This window comes from Cryptomeria japonica, chromosome 5 (genome assembly GCF_030272615.1).
Source record: "Cryptomeria japonica chromosome 5, Sugi_1.0, whole genome shotgun sequence".
NCBI lineage: Eukaryota > Viridiplantae > Streptophyta > Pinopsida > Cupressales > Cupressaceae > Cryptomeria > Cryptomeria japonica.
In genome coordinates, this window is record NC_081409.1 from 787867892 (window position 1) to 787889594 (window position 21703).

The window sequence follows — 21703 nt, forward strand, 5'->3', positions numbered from 1 at the left end:
TCACTGAAGTGCTGGATGTCAGTGCTGGTGATAACCCTGATTACTCCAATGCTGGTATATGCTGGTATATGCTGGTATATGTCTCTAGTGTCGGCATCTGCCGGTATATGCCTTCTACATAATCATGTTGCCATCAATGACAACATATGAATCCAATGAGTGTCAATTGCCAACAATCTCCCGCTTTGACATTGATGGCAACACTCATGTAAAAAATGGATTCCTATTGGTTCAACTCAAACTAAAACATGCTTCCTTGACCAATATACTCTTTGTCTAATATACTCCCCCTAGGATTATATACAATTTTTCACATACATATACTCCCCCTTTGGCATCAATGCCAAAGACCGGTGAAAGAATTGAAAGAATAATTATAGATAACTTTACCGAAGCTTAACCAATTTCAAGATTTCTGGATAAGCTTTCTCCAGTAACTGTATATAGGTATCGCAACCGGTTTTGAATATTTCAGATATGAATACAAGTCCACTCAGTAAATGTGCAATTTTTTCTTTCTCAGTGGCTTCTGTCAGTGTGGGCTTTGCAAGCATATCCATGCATTCCCTCTTGTGTACACCAAGTGAATCCAATCTTGGACTCACCAAACCTCTGAGACTCCTCGCTCTCCGAATGATCTTGTCTCTTTTCTTTTCAAAAGAAAAAATTTGGTTCTCCATAGTCAAAATTTGTCCATCAATGGATGTTGTAAGTGAAGTTAGTCCATCAAAAGAGTTAGCAATATTAGCCATCTTATCTTGTAACTCCTTTATCCTCTTATCTACATTTGTTGTAAGAATCTCTATATTACAACAGACCCTGTAGATGTTAGTACATTGTTTCAAAGAATTTTCAATAAGTATAAGTTTCTCTTCAATCTTCCTCTTTTCTATCTCAATAAGTTGGTCAAAAGAAGCTTTCTTAGCCAAAGTAAATCTTTGAAGTGCTTGCCGGTCGGAAATCTATTGTAATGATTGAAAGTTTTTAGATATGTGCTTTGTCAATTCCTTAAGCTTGTTGGAAGGGCTCGCTTCATTTTCAATCATACAATATTGAATCAATCTATGAAAATTTGTTATTGACTGATCTATTATTCCTTTGTCTATAGATCCCTCCTTCATTAGATTATGAGTAGCCATCATCATTAGCTATGTGGGACTCATCTCTGTGATTGATTTCTTCTCAACTTGAGAAGTGTCAATTGCCAAAATTTTTGATGAGGAATCAACTGCTGGTTTAGTACTAGATGTTATATCAGTCTCCTTTTCCTTATATTTCTTCTCCTTATCCTCTCCTAGTGTATCTCTTTTCTCATCCTCTTTTACATCGGTGTCTTCACCACCTAGTGTAGTATCTATTACTAACGGTGAAGTACTATCCATAATATTATCAGTATCCTATACATTATCTATATTATCTTTCTCAGACGGTACAAATGTTGTATTTTCCGGTTTACCTTGTACACTCTCATCAATTTTAGGTTTATCTACTAGTTCACTCAAAATTTGATCTGAACTCCCCAAAACTCCTTTTCCTTTGGATCTGTCCAGAATGGTGGGAGTTGTTGCCTTAACAAATTCTTCTTGTGAAGTAAAGAAATCAGGATTCTTTTAGAGACATTTAGCCCAACCATCTCTGGTCTCATTTATTATTTCATTGAGTCTTCCATCATTAAGCTTATTTGTTGAGTTTTGCTACTAAAGATTGTTCTATTTGCAACTTCTATACATCTTTTCATTTGTCATTATTTATAGAGCCACACATTTTTTATTTGATCTCTTTGTCCCTCTTAACTGTTGGCATTCTACACTCTTATGAGAATAGTTGATGTTGTCATTGATGGCAACTAACTGGCAACCAACTGGCAACCAACTGAAAATCATTTGTCAATCCACCGGTAGTTACCGACACTAGCAATAGACTTCTACATCACCAACAGGCACCTCACTGGCAGCAGCAATAATGCATACCGACACTTTAAGCCGACATGGAATATACTCTTGCTTTATGTTTTATATTATAATTATCTTTTGTAAAAGCCAACATGGCATATTGTAAAAGACTCATATATATGTATGAGATCTTATAGGTCATTAAGTGGACAAGGGAGAAGATTATGAGAGTGATATAATGATACATTTTGTATAAGGTGATATATTTGATAGCGAAGGTATTTGTAATAGACTGAGCTTAAACTGGTACTGAACCTAGCATAGTTAATGCTGATCTAAAGCAATACATTGTTTTGGATTTTGAGAATCCATTTTGTAAGTCAGTGAGACATCTATTTTATGATTGAGTAGTGAGCTCTAGGCTGCTAGCCTTCGTGCATGTGCAGGCCCCTCATTGTAAGTAATATGTATTCATTGGCCAGTGAGTGAATATTCTGGGTCACAAATCCTACCAAGGTTTTTTCCCACACCATGTTTCCTTGTTAAATATCTTGTGTTATGGTGTGTTTTGTATGTTGTGTCTCTTATTCTTATTTGCAACATTAATTCTTATTTACCAGTACACTGTTTTGGGATACAAAGTTCTAAATAACTTTAAATATTTTGTTAACCAGTTAGACATTGATTCACCTGCCCCCCCTCTTAGTGTCTTTGGGACTATCATTGATTCTAACAATTGATATCAGAGCATAGTTCTCTATTTTCAAAAACCTAACAACTTGAGGAAGATTCAGACACCAGTACAGATGGAGAACTTAAGGAAACAATTGGAAGGAGCTCTTGTAGACTATGATGCAGAAAAGGTAAAGAACATCAAATTGGAGGAAGAACTTAAAACTACTCAAAAATTCCTTTTAACACTTCAAAATAACCTAGTTATTGTGAAGATCAAAAGAAAAGAACTTCATATGTAGATGCAAAATGAGGATGATGAAAAAGAAACTCTTAGAGAATGTGCAAACAAATTGAGACAAGAAAATAGTACTATGAAGAATTAAATGCAAGATATGACTATGAGGTTTTGTAAAGACATTGAAGACAGAAAGAAAATTGAAGATGACTTGAATAGGAGACTCAATGATGTTTGAAATAAAAATCTGAGACTTAGTCATGAAAATGATATGTTGAAGACAAAACTGATTCACATGCAACATGATAAAACTGAGCTCATGAGACAAAAGGGAATTCTGGAAAATGAGTGGGCTACTGCAAATTAAAACAAAGAAAAATTCAAGAAAAGTTCGGAGGAGCTTGATAACATGCTGAAAAGTCAGAAACCTAATGGGGACACTAATGGACTTGGATTTGAAGTTGGAGAATGTTCTGACACTACAAACAATCTAGATCAGAACAAATCAGTAAGACAACCTAATTCTTATAAATTTAATGGAAAATGTTTCAATTGCAACAAATATGGTCATAGAGAAAATCAATGTAGATTTAGAAACAATCAGAATATCAATGCACCCACCGGTCAATGTTCCAAATGCAACAAAGTTGGTCATAATTCAGAAAACTATAGAATGAATGTGAAATGTTATGTTTGTGGAAGATATGGACACTTATCTTATCAATGTAGAATACAAACCAACATAGGATATGCTAAAGCTGTTCAGAGGAATAATTTGACTTGTTATGCTTCTAACAAAATTGGACATATTGCAAAAAAATTTAGAAGCAAATCTTCACTGACAAATAATAAAGGATCGAGTTTGAAAGGCAAAGAAAAGGTAGATGAGGTAAAGCAAGAATTTTCAAAACAATGGATTAGGAAGAGAGATCAGAATGTTGATGAGACTATCTCTATACCGGTAGAATAGAGTAACCGTCCACTTATAGGAGATTCTTCATTCAACTAAGAATTAACCCTTTGGGGGTATTGCAGCAAATTGAAAATCATACAGATTACCCTCGGTCGATGGTGAGAAGATAGATTTCTTCTTTACCAAAAGATGTGTTACATTGTCACTTAACCAATGAGAATTTAATGTGGTTGGTAAGAGAAAGGTCATTATAAATCATTTGATTTCCCTCATTTTTTAATCACTGAGCATTCAAATTGGCAGAGAGCTCAAAAAAGAGCAAAGACATTCAAGGCGAAGGTGCGAAGTGATTTTTTCAAGCATTTAGAATATTTTTAGGTAGCTAAAGGTATTTTTCAATGGCTTCTTCTTTTGCTCCTAAGTTTATTGATAACTCTACTATTGTGGAAAATGTAAAATGCCCTAGGCCCGTATTCAAGATAATTCTTGAGATCGGTAAACAAGATGACTCTGTAGGGGCATTTTCAAAAATTCCTAAAGGTGTAGTATTTTCAAAAGACCCTAGGGTTTATATACATTGCAATATAGAAGAACTAGGTTTTGAAGAGTTGATGAAAATGTATACTAAGTTAATTTATGGTGAACATGGTGTGGTTAAACCCGAACAAAGGATTGTAGAAACTCTAGGTTTTGTGGAGATACTGAACATTCCTCAATTTTCAATGGAAGTAGTGAGAATTGTTTTAAGCAAAGCACATGGAGAATTTCTATGGTTGGATTCTATCTGCAAAATAACCTAGCAAGCAATTAGGGCAGTAACTGATTTACCCTCAACCTATAGCAGACCTGAGAAAACAAAGAAAGTTCCTAACAAAAAAAAGATGACCCTAATAGGAGCAACATCTGACAATAGATCACTAAGAGTGAATGATATCAAATATATCAATGTGAGATTCATAAGTAGTGCTAGGTTACAAGACTACACATGTAAACATGCTTAAATCAGTTTCTAGTCTTTGCATTAACAGTGTTTATGAGATGGTTAACAAAAATGCAATGATATATGTGTGTTAATGGCTAAAAGATAAACTCATTGACAATTTGAAAAAGATTAAAGGAGATAAGAAAGGAACATTTTGCTTTGGTAATCTTTTGGTATGCTTAATGCTATATTTCACTAGGGAAATCCCTGGTACAAGACCAAAAGACTTTGGATATGACATACCGACGGGAAAAAAATTACAGGAAGCTTTTACCGACATGGGAACTTCTAGAGAAAACAACATAATTGAATACTTTAAAGCTTTCCAAGCTAAAATGAAAACTAGAGAAAGACTACCGCAGAGTATAGTGGACAATTATGACAAAGAAATTTGTTTTGTTATCAAGAAAGATGAGACATGGATGGAATTTGTACTCCCTAGGACTATATGGGTAACTAAAACCAGATATGAGGTGGATCTTAACATTCTTGAGACTTATGTAAAAGCTTTATTAGATGCACTGAGAGAACCAACAGAACAAGTTTTTTGTAGTGCTGAGACTATTGAAAGTGGTGTGAAAATATTGAAGCAAAGGAAGAAAAGAGAAGAACATATTAGGGATGCATCCAAGGAAGTACAGGAAATTAAGGAAAATGTAATCAACATCAGTGGCATATCGGCTAGTGAGCTGGAAGGACTTCAACCAGAGGCACACATTTCACCAGTTGGCACATCTTCTGACAGTGAGAAACCAACAGAGTTCAAGAGAGTTGAGAGGAAGAGAAAAACTTCACTGGTACCCTCTCCTTCACCCAAGAGAACAAGGAATTTAAGGAAGAAACAACAGGTAGTAAGGGAACCTCAAAATAAACTGACTCCAAAGAAGAAACAACAACATGTTGCTCTTTCCTTGAATTATTTATTGAGTGAAATAACTGATGATGGAAACTTGGCTAGTGTGCACAAACTGTATAACACATTTAATAACTCTGACAGAGAAAGTATTGAAAACAAGATTATTTACATCTGGACATATATAAAAAGGTTTTAATTGAAGTTGTGGATGACTTACCCAACGATCTGTATAGGAGATTGGAGGCAAAAAGGATTGCAGTGATGGAATTAGATAAGAAAGTGAAATCTGAAAAACTTCTAGCTATACATCCTATAAATTCAAAAGAAGAAATTGATGAATTAATCTCTGAGGCTAACTGATCTATTTTTGCAAGTGGTCACCGGAAAGTAAGTCTAATGGTAGGAAGAGTAAAAGAGATTTCAGATGAAACTACTGATAACTGGGATATATTCTTTGTGGAAAAGGAAAAATAAGAGAAAATGAACCGACTAAAGAAAACATTCAAAGTATATTCGAAGGATAAGGACAAGGGGAAAGGTAAAGTTGGTGGTATTCCAAACATCAAGATCACTGACAACCTACCACCACCTTTGGATACTACACCAGTACAGACAGATGTTCCATCGGTTATTAACACTGAAGGTGTTACACATGATGACACTAATCTTGAATCTGAGATATTATTCACCATGAATGTGGACACTCAGGAAGTGAACATTGTTGTAGATAAGGACAATACAAAGGTTAAGGTAGACAATGTTGATAGTGGCAACATATCTGAGAAACCGATAGAGACAGTTGAGGTTGAGATCCCAATTCAAATCGAGCAACCATTAGAAGCAGAGAAACCTACTGGAGGAATTGATGTTGGCACAAGGCCACCTGAGACTGAGTTACCGATAGCTGAACTTACTAAGAAACCTACTGAGGTAGAGGTACATACTATGGATAAAAAATCAGCAATCACTATAACATCAAAGAAGTCTGAGAAACCCTTGCTAGTTGAGATGCAAAGATAGACTAATCCACCGAAGGTAAACACAAGAAAAATTGTTACAATTGATAGAAGCATATAGGTAATAAAGGCAATTGGTCAAACATCCGACACATCATCAAGTGAATTCAAACCTATTATTGTAACAAAGGTACTCCTAGATTCAATCAAAAATATAATGAATTGCAATGCTTTGGCCTACAAGGAAATTGATGACACAATACCAATTCTTAAATTGATTGCACCAAAATGTAACATAGATCATATTAAGGATTCTTTAGGTAAATTGGACACATTGTCCAAATTTATTGTTGACAATGTAATAATGGTTGATAAAGTGCATGAGGATACAATAAAGGATAGAGTTGAAAGAGAGAAGGAATAATTCTTTGATGACACCATAAAGAAGTGCACTGAATACCTAAATAAACTATTACCAGCACTGAACTCTACAATGTTAGGTCCCAGAGACAATGAAGAGGGGGGGATTAATCATTTGTCCAATAAATTCAACCAAAATTAACTTAACCAAAACTTAATGCTTAATACCGATAAACCAAACTTTATGCTGGTAGACAGTCTTAATAGTTAATTGCAGTACCGATGAAGATTAATGCATGAAACAGAAAGACAATAACATCCACAACACATAACATAATTATTTGTATGTGGAAACCCTGTAAGGGGAAAAACCACGGTGGGAAGCCTTACCCACAATCAAATGATACTACTGTAGATAGTATGTGTTTACAATATGGATTCTGCACATGCAGAAAGGCCAGCTTCCTAGAGCTCACTGCTCAATCACAAAATGAGAGTCACACTGACTACAATTGGATAGTTAAATCCAATGATAATGTACTGCATAAAATAACATCTTCATATACATGATTCAGTACTGGTGTAGTTCTGATTTCTTTCACAAAATCCTTCCTTCAACCTTCAAATGATGTCTACGTGTATAGCTCTGCTTATTTTCACATATACCTTATTGCAATCCTTTTTGCATTCACACTTCCATCCTCTTTCGATCTTGCAAATAAGATCTTACATATATACCATAACCTAAGACCAATTGAATAGGTTGGCTCACTAAAATATATTACAATAAAATCAATTACAAACAAATTAATATCTGATGCATGATGTCAGCTTAATGCATTTACAATAATAATAAATCATCTCCATAACATGTTGTGCTGATCTAGAATAGACAAGTCTGTTGGTGCTTATCCTGGACTTATTTGCCGGTAACAATAAATATGCAAACCCGAATAAACAATTAACCAAATTGCCAAAACCAAGTGATCGAATAATGTCTTCAATATAACCAAGTAGTCTCCAAGTCATTCCAAGTGCCGGTGAACAATATAATCTACTAGTGAACCAAATATCAGTGACTTTGCATAAGTCTCTGACATGTCGGTGAACATAACCAAAGTCTCCAAGTGCTGATAAGTGTTGACAAGTGTTGAAATCAATGACAAAACCATATCAACATATCCAAAATACCAACAATCTCCCCCTTTAGCATTGATGGCAATAGAAGATGGAAAAACCATCAAAGTGCCAAAACAGAAATGCCAAAAACCAAAAAACAACAATCTCCCAAAGAGATCATTAACCAGAAATAAAAAATACATAATATCTCTCCCCCTAGGAATAATCTCTCCCAAAAGAAAAAGATAAAAAAGAAAAGATAAATGTGTCTTTCCATATCAATCTCTCCCCCTTTGAGATCAAATGCCAAAGCAATACTAAACCAAATACAATTAGTTAAAAGAACTTATCACAAAATACCAACTCATTCAATATACCAACTGCTCCCCCTGAGAAGTAGCTCTCCTCATCAAAGCTAGAATAAAAGATTTCTCTGTTAATTCTGTCGGTTGATGACAAACATCAACTGTCTAAGTCTCTACTGATGGGGGTAGGACTCCAAGTTGATCTCTGAGATACTCAAATGTTTCCTTGGGCAAGGGCTTTTTAAAAATATTTGCAATCTGCTCTTTAGTATTCACATAAACCAATTTCACTTCTTTTGCTTCAACATTCTCCTTTAGAAAGTTCAGTTTGATAGAAACATGTTTAGTTTTAGAGTGAAGTACCAGGTTCTTTGATATATCAATTGTTGTTGTATTATCACAGTAAATAGTTATAGGTTCTTTGCAATTTACCTTTATGTCCTTCAACATTTGCTTGATCCATAATACCTGTGTACAATTAGTTGTTGTTGCAACATATTCTAATTCTATTGTTGATAGACTTGTACAACTCTATTTCTTTCTCAACCATGAAATTAGTCTGCTGCCAAGAAAAAATGCTCGACCGGTGGTGCTTTTTCTATCATCCACATCTCCTTCCCAATTAGCATCTGTGTATGCACATAAGTCAAAATTTTCATCTGTAGGATACCATAAACCAATATTTGTAGTGCCTTGTAGGTACCAAAAAATCCTTTTCACTGTTGATTCATGATTTTCTTTAGGATCACTCTGAAATCTTGAAACAATACATACTACATTCATAATATCAGGTCTTGTTTGTGTCAAATAATGTAAACCTCCTATCATAGATTTGTATCTAGTCAGATTAACAGGTGTAGATTCATCCTTCAAAGATAATTTATCATTTGTAGTCATAGGTGTTCGTACTAGTTTACAGTTTTCCATGCCAAATTTCTTTAGTAATTCCTTCAAGTACTTAGATTGACATAGGAATATACCTTTATCAGTCCGTGAAATCTGTAATCCTAAAAAGAATTTTATCTCTCCAATCATAGACATTTCAAATTCTTGCTACATTTTGTTAGAAAAGTCTTTACACAAATCATCTTCTCCTCCAAAGATTATATCATCAACAAAAACGTCAATAACCAAAATGTCATCATTAGTAACTTTGTAGTATAAATTGATGTCAGCATTACCTTTAGTGTAACCAAGCTTTAAAACATATTTGTCCAATCTAGCATACCAAGCTCTAGGAGCTTATTTCAATCCATATAAAATTTTCCTTAACTTGCAAACCATGTCTTTGTTATCTGTTAAAGAAAATCCATCAGGTTGCTCAATGTAAACTTATTCTTCAAGATCTCCATTCAGAAATGCACATTTAACATCCATTTGATATACTTTATAGTTCTTGTGTGCTGCAAAAGCTAATAAAAGTCATACTGCCTCAATTCTAGCTACCGGTGTAAAGGTTTCATTGTAATCAATTCCTTCTTTTTGTGAATATCCCTTACACACTAATCTTGCTTTGTTTCTGATTACCATGCCATCTTCATTAAGTTTATTTTTAAAAACCCATTTGTTCCAATTACATTTTTGTCTTTAGGCCGGGGAACTAATGACGAAGTGTTATTCCTTTCAATTTGTTCTAATTCATCTTCCATTGCTTTAATCCAATATTTATCTTCAAAAGCCTCATTAATTGATGTAGGTTCAATTTGAGAAATAAGACATACCTCCTTATTTGCCAATCTTCCTCTAGTCATAACTCCTTGAAATTTGTTTCCAATTATTTGATCTTCAGAATGATTCAATCTTACATACCAGGGTGTTTTTACTTGCTGCTATTCTTCAGTGACTGTTGAATCTCCAGATGATGCCGGTGTAACTAGATCACCATTCTATACTGGTGTATTCATAATAGGTTCATTTGTGATTATATCTATTGCCGGTTTAGAGTCTGTGTACCTTGAATTTCCTCTAAACTGTTCATCAATCTTCACATTTGCACTGTCAATAGTTTTTTGCAATCTCTTGTTAAAACATCTATATGCCTTGCTCTGAGATGAATAACCAAGAAATATTCCTTCATCACTTCTAGGATCAAATTTTCCAATATCCTCATCTCTTCTAATATATCATTTACTTCCAAATATTCTGAAATATTTAAGAGTAGGAGTATTACCAAACCATAGTTCATGTGGGGTCTTACCGGTTTCTCCTCTGATGCGAACTCTATTGAATGTATAAATAGTTGTATTAACCACTTCTCTCTAGTATATATGAGGTAGATTTGCTTCTGATATCGTACTTCTGGCGGCATCCAAGATAGTTCTCTTTTTCCTTTCCACAACTCCATTCTGCTAGGGTGTTTGGGGTGCTGATAACTGTCTTTTGATCCCATTCACTTAACAGAATGTATTAAATTCCTTAGATGTGAATTCACCTCCTTGATCTGATCTCAAACATTTCATTTTCTTGCCGGTCTCATTTTCTACCATCACCTTGAATAGTTTGAATGTCCCAAATGCTTCAGTTTTTTCTCTGAGAAAAGTAACCTAACACATTTTAGAATAGTCATCAATGATTAGCATAAAATATCTATCTCATTGTATACTTCTAGTTCTTGCTGGACCACATAAATTAGTATGAATTAAATCAAGAACATTGTTAGACTTCTCTGGAATACTCTTGAAAGTTGCTCTAACTTGCTTTCCAAATTGACATTCCTTACATACCGGATTGTGAGGTTTAACAATCTTAGGTAAATCTCTAACTACCTTTTGTAGTACTGATTTTCACAATGCAATAAAAATTTACATGACAAAGTCTCTTATGCCATAACCAACTTTCATCAATATGTGTAATCAAACATGCTTTCTCATTATTGTTCAAATGAAAGATATTACCTCTAGTCTGATTACTAGTTGCAATTTCCAAATTAGTTTTGTTTAAGATTTTGCATTTACCATTCTTGAATTGTAACTGAAATCCTTTCTCAACTAATTGACCAACACTCAAAAGATTATGCTTCAAACCTTCAACATAGTAAACATTATCAGTATTGTGCTTACCATCAAAAGATATAGTGCCTTTTCCTTTAATCAAACAAGCTTTATCATCTTCAAATCTTACTAGACCTCCATTGTAATCTTGAAAGGTTAAGAATTTACTCTTATCTCTAGTCATATGATGTGAACATCCTAAATCAATAATCCATTCATCCTTATCTTCAACTTTAGCTTCCAGGGCCTATTCTACCGGTTGAACAGTAGGTGTCGGTTCATCTTTTGTTATAGCAACAAAAGGCCATCCATTGTCTATCAAGTCCTCATCAGAATCATCAGTAACTCCTTCATCAGCATATAACAAGATTTGTCTCTATTCTTCTTGAACTTGTATTTCTGATAGTCAGGGTTAGGCTTATATGTTCTTTTAGATTCTTCTCTTAATCTTGCATGTCTATCAGGACATCTGGATGCCATATGACCAATCTTATTATAGTTAAAACATTTAAAGGGTGCTTTACCTTCATACTTACTTCCAATTGGACCTTTAGGCATTTTCCTTGCAAATAGTGCTTCAAGTTCTTCAAGTTCTTCATTTTCTCTCTTGCTTTCTTCAAGTTCTCTTGCATAGAAGGCTTTCCAATCAGATTTATCATGTGATGATGATGATGTTGTATTTGATGAAGATGCCTTAAAAGCTAGATCTGTCTTGATAGTAGTAATAGGACCAAATTAATCAAGCTCAAAAGCTGAAAGTTTTCCAACCAGAGTGTCTCTAGATACTGATGCATTAGGCATTGTTCTTAATTCATGTATAGCAATAACCTTCATATTATATGCTAGTGGGAAAGATCTTAAAACTTTAGAAACAATCTCATCTTCACTTAAGGTTCCTTCATAACATTGTATACCTAAAACAATTTCATTTACTCTTTCCATAAAAGCAGAAATTCTTTCATCTTCTTCCATTTTTCAGACTTTCATACCTGACCTGGAAGCATTCAAGTTTTGCAATTTTGACTGTGGAATCTCCTTCATTCAATGTTTCAAGTTTGTCCCAAATATCTTTAGTAGTAGATCTATCTGACAATCCCATGACTTGTTGATCTGATAATGCGCTCAAAAGTGCTTCTCTTGCTTTGCAATCATTTTCCTCATCTTTAGCCAAGTTAGGTGGAATAGGTTGACCTTGAGTAGGAGCAGTATAGCCATTCTTTGTAACAATCCATATATCCTTTCCAATGCAATTCAAGTGTGTCTCCATCTTGATCTTCCATATGCCATAGTTGGTTCCATCAAGTTTTAGACTGTCCTTCCTGAAATAGTTAAAAGACATTGGATCTCCTCAAGCTGTTAAACTTCTTCAAAAAGAGAACTAGGCTCTGATACCAATTGTTAGGTCCCGGAGATGACTAAGAGGGGGGGGGCTGAATCAGTTGTCCAATAAATTCAACCAAAATTAACTTAACCAAAACTTAATTCTTAATATCGGTAAACCAAACTTTATGCTGATAGATAGTCTTAATAGTTAATTGTAGTACCGATGAAGATTAATGCGTGAAACAAAAACACAATAACATCCACAACACATAACACAATTATTTGTATGTAGAAACCCTATAAGGGGAAAAACTACGGTGGGAAGCCTTACCCACAATCAAATGATACTACTGCAGATAGTATGTGTTTACAATATGGATTCTGCACATCCAAAAAAGGCCACCTTCCTAGAGCTCACTGCTCAATCACAGAATGAGAGTCACACTAACTACAATTGGATGGTTAAATCCAATGATAATGTACTGCATAGAATAGCATTTTGATATGCTGGATTCAGTACCGGTGTAGTTTTGATTGCTTTCACAAAATCCTTCCTTCAACCTTCAAATTATGTCTGTGTGTATAGCTCTGGTTATTTTTGCATATACCTTATTGCAATCCTTTTCGCATTCACACTTCCATCCTCTTATGATCTTACAAATAAGATCTTACATATATACCATAACCTAAGACCAATTGAATAGGTCGGCTCACTAAAAGATATTACAATAAAATCAATTACAAACAAATTAGTATCTGATGCATGATGTTGGCTCAATGCATTTACAATAATAATAAATCATCTCCATAACATGTCATGTTGATCTAGAATGGATAAGTTTGTCGGTGCTTATCTTGGACCTATTTGCCGGTAACAACAAATATGCAAACCCGAATAAACAATTAACCAAATTGCCAAAACCAAGTGATCGAATAATGTCTTCAACATAACCAAGTAGTCTCGAAGTCATTCCAAGTTCTAGTGAATAATATAAACTATCGGTGAACCAAATATTAGTGACTTTGCATAAGTCTCTAACTTGTCGGTGAACATAACCAAAGTCTCCAAGTGTTGATAAGTGTTGACATCAATGACAAAACCATATCAACATATCCAAAATACCAACATAAAAATTTGGAATACAAAGTGTTGTACAGGGAAATATACAAACCACACATTTTGACAGAGGATATAGACAAGGAAATCAGTAAAACGCAGAAATAAATTGAAGACATAGTTGATAACATAATTGGATTATATAGTTACATATCAGTTTTCGAGCAAGAAATGGGAGGCTTCGAAGACAAACTAGAGAAACTTGAGAAAGAAAAGGCAAGGATAAGGTCCAATATAAAGGAATTGAAAAATAAATTGGGTCCAAAGTTGAAAAATTTATATCTCAGAGTTGAAATATCCAAGGCATTACTTCAAGGAGAATGATCATTAGAAGAGCACATGCATCATCTCATCGAAACGATCCAATAGAGTGAGGCAACTTTGAATGACAACAAAAGGTTTATGCAAAGTCTTAATTTGGTTTTAGCAGATATCTTTCAGATTGCAACCAACCGGTTACAGACTTTGAGGTGAAAATTTTGCACTCATTTGACAATTTTTGACAACCTTTGTCATTGATGTCAAAAGGGGAGTAGTGGAGAGAAAAATGGTTATTTAGAGGAGATCATTTTCTCAGGGGGAGCATATCTTTTTGGAAACTTTTTGGACTTCAGTTTTTGGAATAGTTTTCGATTTTTCTCATGAGTGTTGCCATCAATGCCAAAGGGGGAGATTGTTGGCATTCTACACTCTTATGAGAATAGTTGATGTTGTAATTGATGGAAACCAACTGGAAACCAACTAGAAATCATCTGTCAACCCATTGGCAATTACCGGCACCAACAAGCACTTCACCGATAGCTGCAATAATGCATACCAACACTAAGATGACATGGAATATACTCTTGCTCTATGTTTTATATTGTAATTATCTTTTGTAAAAGCCCATATGGCATATTGTAAAATACTCATATATATGTATGAGATCTTATAGGTCATTAAGTGGACAAGAGAGAATATTATGAGAGTGGATATAACGATACATTTTGTATAAGGTGATATATTTGACAGCGAAGGCATTTGTAATAGACTGAGCTTAAACTGGTACTGAACCTGGCATAGTTGATGTTGATCTAAAGTAGTAAATTGTATTGGATTTTGAGAATCCATTTTGTAAGTCAGTGAGACTTCTATTTTATGATTGAGCAGTGAGCTCTAGGCTGCTAGCCTTCCTGCATGTGCAAGCCCCTCGTTGTAAGTAATATTTATTCATTGGCCAGTGAGTGAATATTGTGGGTCACAAATCCCATCGAGGTTTTTCCTACACTGGGTTTCCTCATTAAATATCTTGTGTTATGGTGTGTTCTCTATACTGTCTCTGTTATCCTTATTTGCTACATTAATTCTTATTTACTGGTACACTATTTTGGGATACAAAGTTTGAAATAAGTTTAAATATTTTGTTAACAAGTTAGACATTGATTCACCCCCCCCTCTCAATGTCTTTGGGACTGTCATTGATTCTAACATTAACTGCATCTAATCTTCTTGCATCTAACTTATTGTACAACGATAAAGGAATTTCCTTCAAAATCTCTACCAAAGCCTTCTTATATATGTCTATATGTAACAAAATTGCTTCTTCTATTTGATTTTGCTCATTTTCATCTAAATTCTCATATAATTTTGACACATTCTTCAAAATTCCATCTTTAGTTACCTCATCTATTAAGTCAGCATAAGTCATATTACTAGATTCAATTGCTTCATCACTCTTTTTCTTCTTCTCACTAGGGATTGAAAGAGCGGATGGAGCAGGCTTCCTCTTTTGAGTAGGTTTCCTTGCCAGAGGTGTGGATGTTGTTGGTTCTTCGGTTGTCACCTTTCTCACTAACTTCCTCCTTGGTTCCACCTTGTTCTCTTCTACTGGAGGCTTGTCAACTTTCTTCATTTGTACCCTTCTAAATACAAGAGGTTGATTGTCCTCAGCATCAGAATCAGAAGTGATAGGAGATATGAGGTTTGTTGGCCTCTTTACCCGAGGAGCACTAGCCAGTGCCGGTTGATCTACCGGTTTAGATCCAGAACCTAGTTTTGTATCTATTGTAGTACCCCTCCTCGATCAAACTCTCTTTTGTATATTCTGATTTGACATTTGACTATTTAGTGGAACGTTATTGTATTTTGATTTAGATTATAGGCAATGTCATTTAATGTTTTATATGGATTCATGGTGTATGCTTTTATGAGTATTTCTGTACTTACTATTAATGTTATTTTATGGATCATTATAATGGACTGACATTGTTACCTTATATGTGTGATGTGTTATTTATATGTTTGCATGTCTGCATGTGTATGGGATGCGAGGGGATGATTTTCCTTCACTCACTCCAGTGAGATAGGGAAAGTCACGATTCTCCTTCATTGGTGTGTTTACTATGTCTGTATATATATTTGTCTATATGCACGTGTGGTTCTTTGTTGTAGGACATTGCAGGTACAAGTACCGGGTAGGTATGGGGTATCAACTCCACCTAGTTTCACAGGTCTGAGCATGGGTTATTTAACTGAATGGATAATGCTATCTTATGTTGGTGTAATTAGTTAATTATTATGTTCTTGAGGTTATTGGTTTAATTAAATTAATGAATTACTAGACTAAATGCTTAAAAGCCTTATTTTATTGTGTAAAGTTGCATTGACATATTTTGTGGAAAGAAATAAATAATTGCCTAGACATTTAAATGTTAAATGCTTATGTTGAAAGAAAGTATTACGGAAAATAGAAAATATAAATAAAATATTTTCTTTTTACTTTTCCATTTGACTTTTGCATTTTATTGCTGGAAAAGAATTGTTTTGGAAAAAAGAGTAAATCTTATTGCTTTTTACTTTTTAAATAAATTAATCTAATTGGTTAGAAAATTTTCAACCTAGAAAGTTTAGGTTAAAAACATATTTTTCCATCTCTTCCTGGAATTCACGGGAATGAGAAGAAGAGGAAAAATTTGAAAGAGAAACTTGGAAAACATTCTGAAGGAGGAGCTGGAAATTCGACCTGGTTTGCAAGGACTGGGATTTCTTCATCATTTTTACTTGCTAGTTGCTTCAAGGTTGAATAATCTCTTCTTATTTGAAATTTAATTTTGAATATTTTAGTTTCTTCCTGTGTGTTGGGAAAATACAAATCTTCTATAGATTCTTGTGGTATGAATGGAATGGAAGAAAGAATGCCTAATATTGTTCTAATTAATATGAAAAATAGTTTTTAAGGACTCAAAACCTTTAACATAGGATCATAAGATAGTTCAACATAGAACAACATGATCAACAATGAAACAACATACAAAAGACTGGCAAGAAGGCTAGTGAACCGAACAGATAGCAAAAGAAAGGAACAACTAAGCAAAAAGACCAAATAAAGGATCTAAATAGAAAAAAACTATAAGGACTTAAGTAGATCAGCTGCCTTAGAAACCAGTAGGTCATAGTTTTCCGATGAATCTTTTAGTTCTTCAATTTCCTTATTGGTCTTTGTCTCCTTCTTCTTTCCTCTGGTCCTCATTCTGGGACCTTGCACCTCTCGCACACCTTCTTTGTCAGGTTCTAGCTCCAAGGAATCCTTCTCATTCTCTAGTTTTCTTATAAGAATTTGGTTGTTGGCTACCGAGGCCTTCAAAATGTTAAGGCCTTGGTCAACAATGCTTCTGAGGCAGTTTTCAATTTTGTTGCATTTGCTGTTAGTTTCTACCATTCTCTGGTCCATAGCATTGTCATTGGTTTTTATCTCTTCCAAGGCCTTCTCCACATTCTCGAACCTTGGGTTGAAGGCATCTCTAATCTATTCATCTCTAGCAATAATTTTACTCAAGTCATCAACATATTCAGCCATAGATTTGCCTTCTCCAATACTGATTGTTTCCGGAATTTGAACCCTGTGGCTCAGCTTCTTATTATCCTCCACAACTTTCTTGTGACTGTTGATTAACCAATCAAAGGTGTCCACAAACCCTTTCAAACCCTAGGTAGGAGGATTTGAAGGGGGGGTTTTCTCACCAACATTGGCCTATTCATTTTTTGGAGCATCTCCACTAGTGATCTATTCAGTAATTCCACCTACCCTCTGATCGAAATCTTCCCCTATTATCTCCTCCTCCACTTTTTGGTCGATGTCAAGATACTTTCTCTACACTTTATCCTCCAAATTATCCTACCTATTCTATTTATTCCTTTTCTAAATGGTTGTAGTTTTCTTTTTCCTAGGGGATTGGGGTTCATCCTTCTCAGAGTCCTCAGAAATCTCTGAGGAGGAGGAGGGAATCTGATAGACTATCTCCTTACTTTTTTTTCCTGTCTTTAGAAGAGGATGACTTTTAGCTAACTTGTTTTCTTTTCTTACCAAGTTCAGCTTGAGAGTCTTCCAAACTCTCCTCTGCTTCACTTTTTGAGTCACTTTTAGTCTCATCACTCATAGAAAAATCAGAATCGGACCCTTCCTCCTTAGAGTCTGAAATAGAATGCCAGGGGCAGAATAGCTGGTTAGCTTTTAAATGGTCATAGATTAAAACCATGAGACCTTGGTGCATGGATGTAACTCCCTTAGGGTTCTCTCTATGGGCTCTAATAGTAGCATTCATAAAACAAATCAGGAAATAGGGCATGTTAACTTTTTCATCATACTTGAAATGGTTGAGCAACATGAAATGATAGCCATACACTTTGGTGAATCTGCCATCCAAGGTAATGTATCACATAATAGCAAACAAAACCTCCCTCCAAGGCTTAACAAATGTGCTAGGAGGATGGTAGCACTTACTTAGCTTAACTAGGAGCTTCTTCTCCTTTGCCATTTCAGGGTATCTCTCAATGTCCTCCTTGCTAAGTTTTTTGTCCCTATAGAAATTGGTTCCTTCCCTATGGAGACTCGTCACCTAAGTAATGAGGTCTTCATCAATGGAGATAGATTGATCTCCTATCTTCAAGGTGCCCTTCCTCCAATTTTAGCAGAAGAAATTAGTGGTTTTGGCATCCCTCCCATGGAGTCTCTCCATATACTTCGTAAACCCGCCCTTCTGCAAGATGCTCCAAATATCCTCCTTTTGTTTCCACTCCTTACAATTACTAGGCTCATAGCGACGTATGTTATCTCCTATAGTTTCACATCTCAAAATAGAAAACAAAGAACTGCAGAAAGCAATAGGCAAAAACTTTCTCGAAGCAGCCCCAAATACCTAGAAAGTGTGGGAAAAGGTGGCATTCATCTTGTCATTAATGGTACTAACACAATGATAAGTAGTAATATCCCTCCAAGTAATACTTTTAATCATTTTTTTATCCATTTATAATCTTTGGAGTACTGTTATATTGATCCATGAAAATGATCAATTTGGCATCATTGGGGAGATCCTCCTCACCCTTCCAGGTAGCCATATTGTTATGAGTGACTGCCACATTGGCTACCCAATCAACAGGGCGATTTGCTTCATGATAAATGTGGGAAATAAAGCATTTATCAAAGGTGTTGATGAGATCTCTAGCAGCCTTTATAATATTGTTGATAGCCCATGAGGGCTTAGAAATACCTTTAAGGCATTTAATGATATTATTAGAGTTCCCCTCAATCCATAGATAGGGACATTTCCACCTTTTTGGCAGAAGAATGCCTTGGAGAGCAGCCATAGCTTCTGCCATGTGGGTAGTTTGGAAACCTATAGGAACAACAATCATTTCCTTACAAATGTTGTTATCATCTCTGAGAATTGCACCACATCTTGTTGGGCTAGGGTTTCCTTTGGCATCTTCATCAAAGTTTTTTTTGAGCCAACCATGAGGGGGAGAGTGTCATTTAGCTTCAAGTCTCTTCCTTTGATTAGAATCAGTACTAACAGTACTCTTTAGATTCCAGGAATTGAGTATGTGATTTTCCATGAGGTTGAAATGATTGCATGGTTCTCCAATGATGCCAAAGTTCTCCATAATAGCCCTTTGAACTTTCTAAGAAACAACAGCCTAGGTGAGAGAAGTTCCCCCGAAGATGCAGTTGTTTCTTTCTTTCTAGATTCCAAATAGGATGTGTGGGAGAGAGAGCTACCACAAAGATCTCAAAGTGGGATTAGACTAACGATAACTCCAAGACTCAAACAATCCTTGGATAGAGTTAGGAAACACCCATTCCATACAAAAATTCTTAAGAAAACTTTCCCAAATTGTAGCAGTGAAGGAATAGTGGATTGCCAAATGGTCCACAAACTCTTCCTTCTCAAGACAAAGAGCACACCTATTTGGGAGAATAAAACCTCTAACCTTCAGGTTGTCTAAAGTTAAAATTTTGTTTCGGAGAATGGTCCAGTAGAAAATATTGATATTTGGGATAAGGCCCTTTATCCAAGCTTTAGACCAGAAAGGGTTTTCAGTGGGGGCTAGAGACAACACTCCATACATAGAAGAAATACTAATGTTACCTTTGGGTTCGAGTTTCCAAATAAGAGTATCTTCCTCATTGTTCAACCAAGAAGAAGATAGGTGTTTCTTGAGATTGATGAGGTCAGGGTGAATACCTTCAATGTTCTGCCATTTATTGCCTATCCAATACCCCTCAACCAATGAATCAAAGACTCTTTTACAAGGGACAGCATAAGGAGCCCAGTCAGGGATTTCCATCAAAGGCTTATCAAGCAACCAGGGATCTTCCCAAAATCTAACTTTCCTACCATTACCTACTCTCCATTTCACCCCTTTATCAATGTTGTCTTTACACTTAGAGGCATGATTCCAAATGTGGGACCCATTGATACTGAAATCAAAATTAATGAAAGAAAATAGAGAAGACAAAAGAGGATACTTAGTTCTCCAAATTTTACACCACTCATTATTAGAGTGGAACAATCTCTAGATCTGTTTAGACACAAGAGCGTCATTGAGGGTCAGGATTCTCGTTAGTCCCAAACCATCTTTTCTTTTCGGTCTACAAACCTTGTCCCAAGCCACTAATGCCATTCTTTTCTTTTCCTCTACCCCAGACCAAATAAAGTTTTTTTTGAATTTTTTCAATAGCATCAGCAAACTTAACATGAATTCTAAAGAGGCTGAGGGCATATATAGGAATTCTTTGAACGGATTCTTTAAGAAGTTGTAGCTTGCTAACCTAACTTAGGAGAGCACCTTTCCAACTAGTAAGCTTTCTATGAAATTTATCCACCAAAGAACTCCAAAAGGAATTAGGTGGAGCAATGCTCAGGGGGAGGCCTAGGTATGTAGCAGGGAGGTCAGAAATTTGGCATTCCAGAATTCTGCTAATTCTATGTTGTCTCTGCTTAGGAGTGTTGATGAAAAACACTTCACTTTTAACCCACTTGATAAACTGGCCAAAGGCAGATGCAAACTTGCAAAGGGTATCCTTCAAGATTCTGGCTTCCAAAATGCTTGAGTCCCCCATAATGATGGTGTCATCCACAAATTGCTAGTGGGAGCAAGTATGATCGGTGGAGGAGGGTTAAAGAATGCTTGATATTGTTGATTTTGTGAAGCTCATATCATATGTTTTCTTTAGGAAAGAACTGATTCATTTCTCTATCTGTTGTTTGTTATTGTTCATGGAAATCAACTTTTAGAATTACCTCTTACAGTTGGAATAAAATGAATTAGTCTAGTTTGTTGTGTGCTTCCTAGTATCTAATTGCCCAAGATTTGGGGTTTATGTTGGCAAAGATTGGTTATTGCCTTTCTGCTTAAATGCAAGGAATTTTTCCTATGTATGGAAGTGTGGAATTTTGAGTTGTAATACTCCCCTTACCTATTAAACCTTCTATTGTTGCCTTTACCGTTAGTTATTGGGTTCTTGTGTGATTTTTTATCACCATATGCCTTCCTGGTAAATCTCCCTGGTGACTTGGATTTTGGCACTGTGAGTGAGTGTGCTCATGAAATGATTCAAAAGGAATCAGTTTCTAGTTTTATCATTTTCATGATTTATCGGTTTGTGGCATGATGGTTTTTAATTCTTGGAAAGCATGTTTTAGTTGTGCATAGGCCTTACCT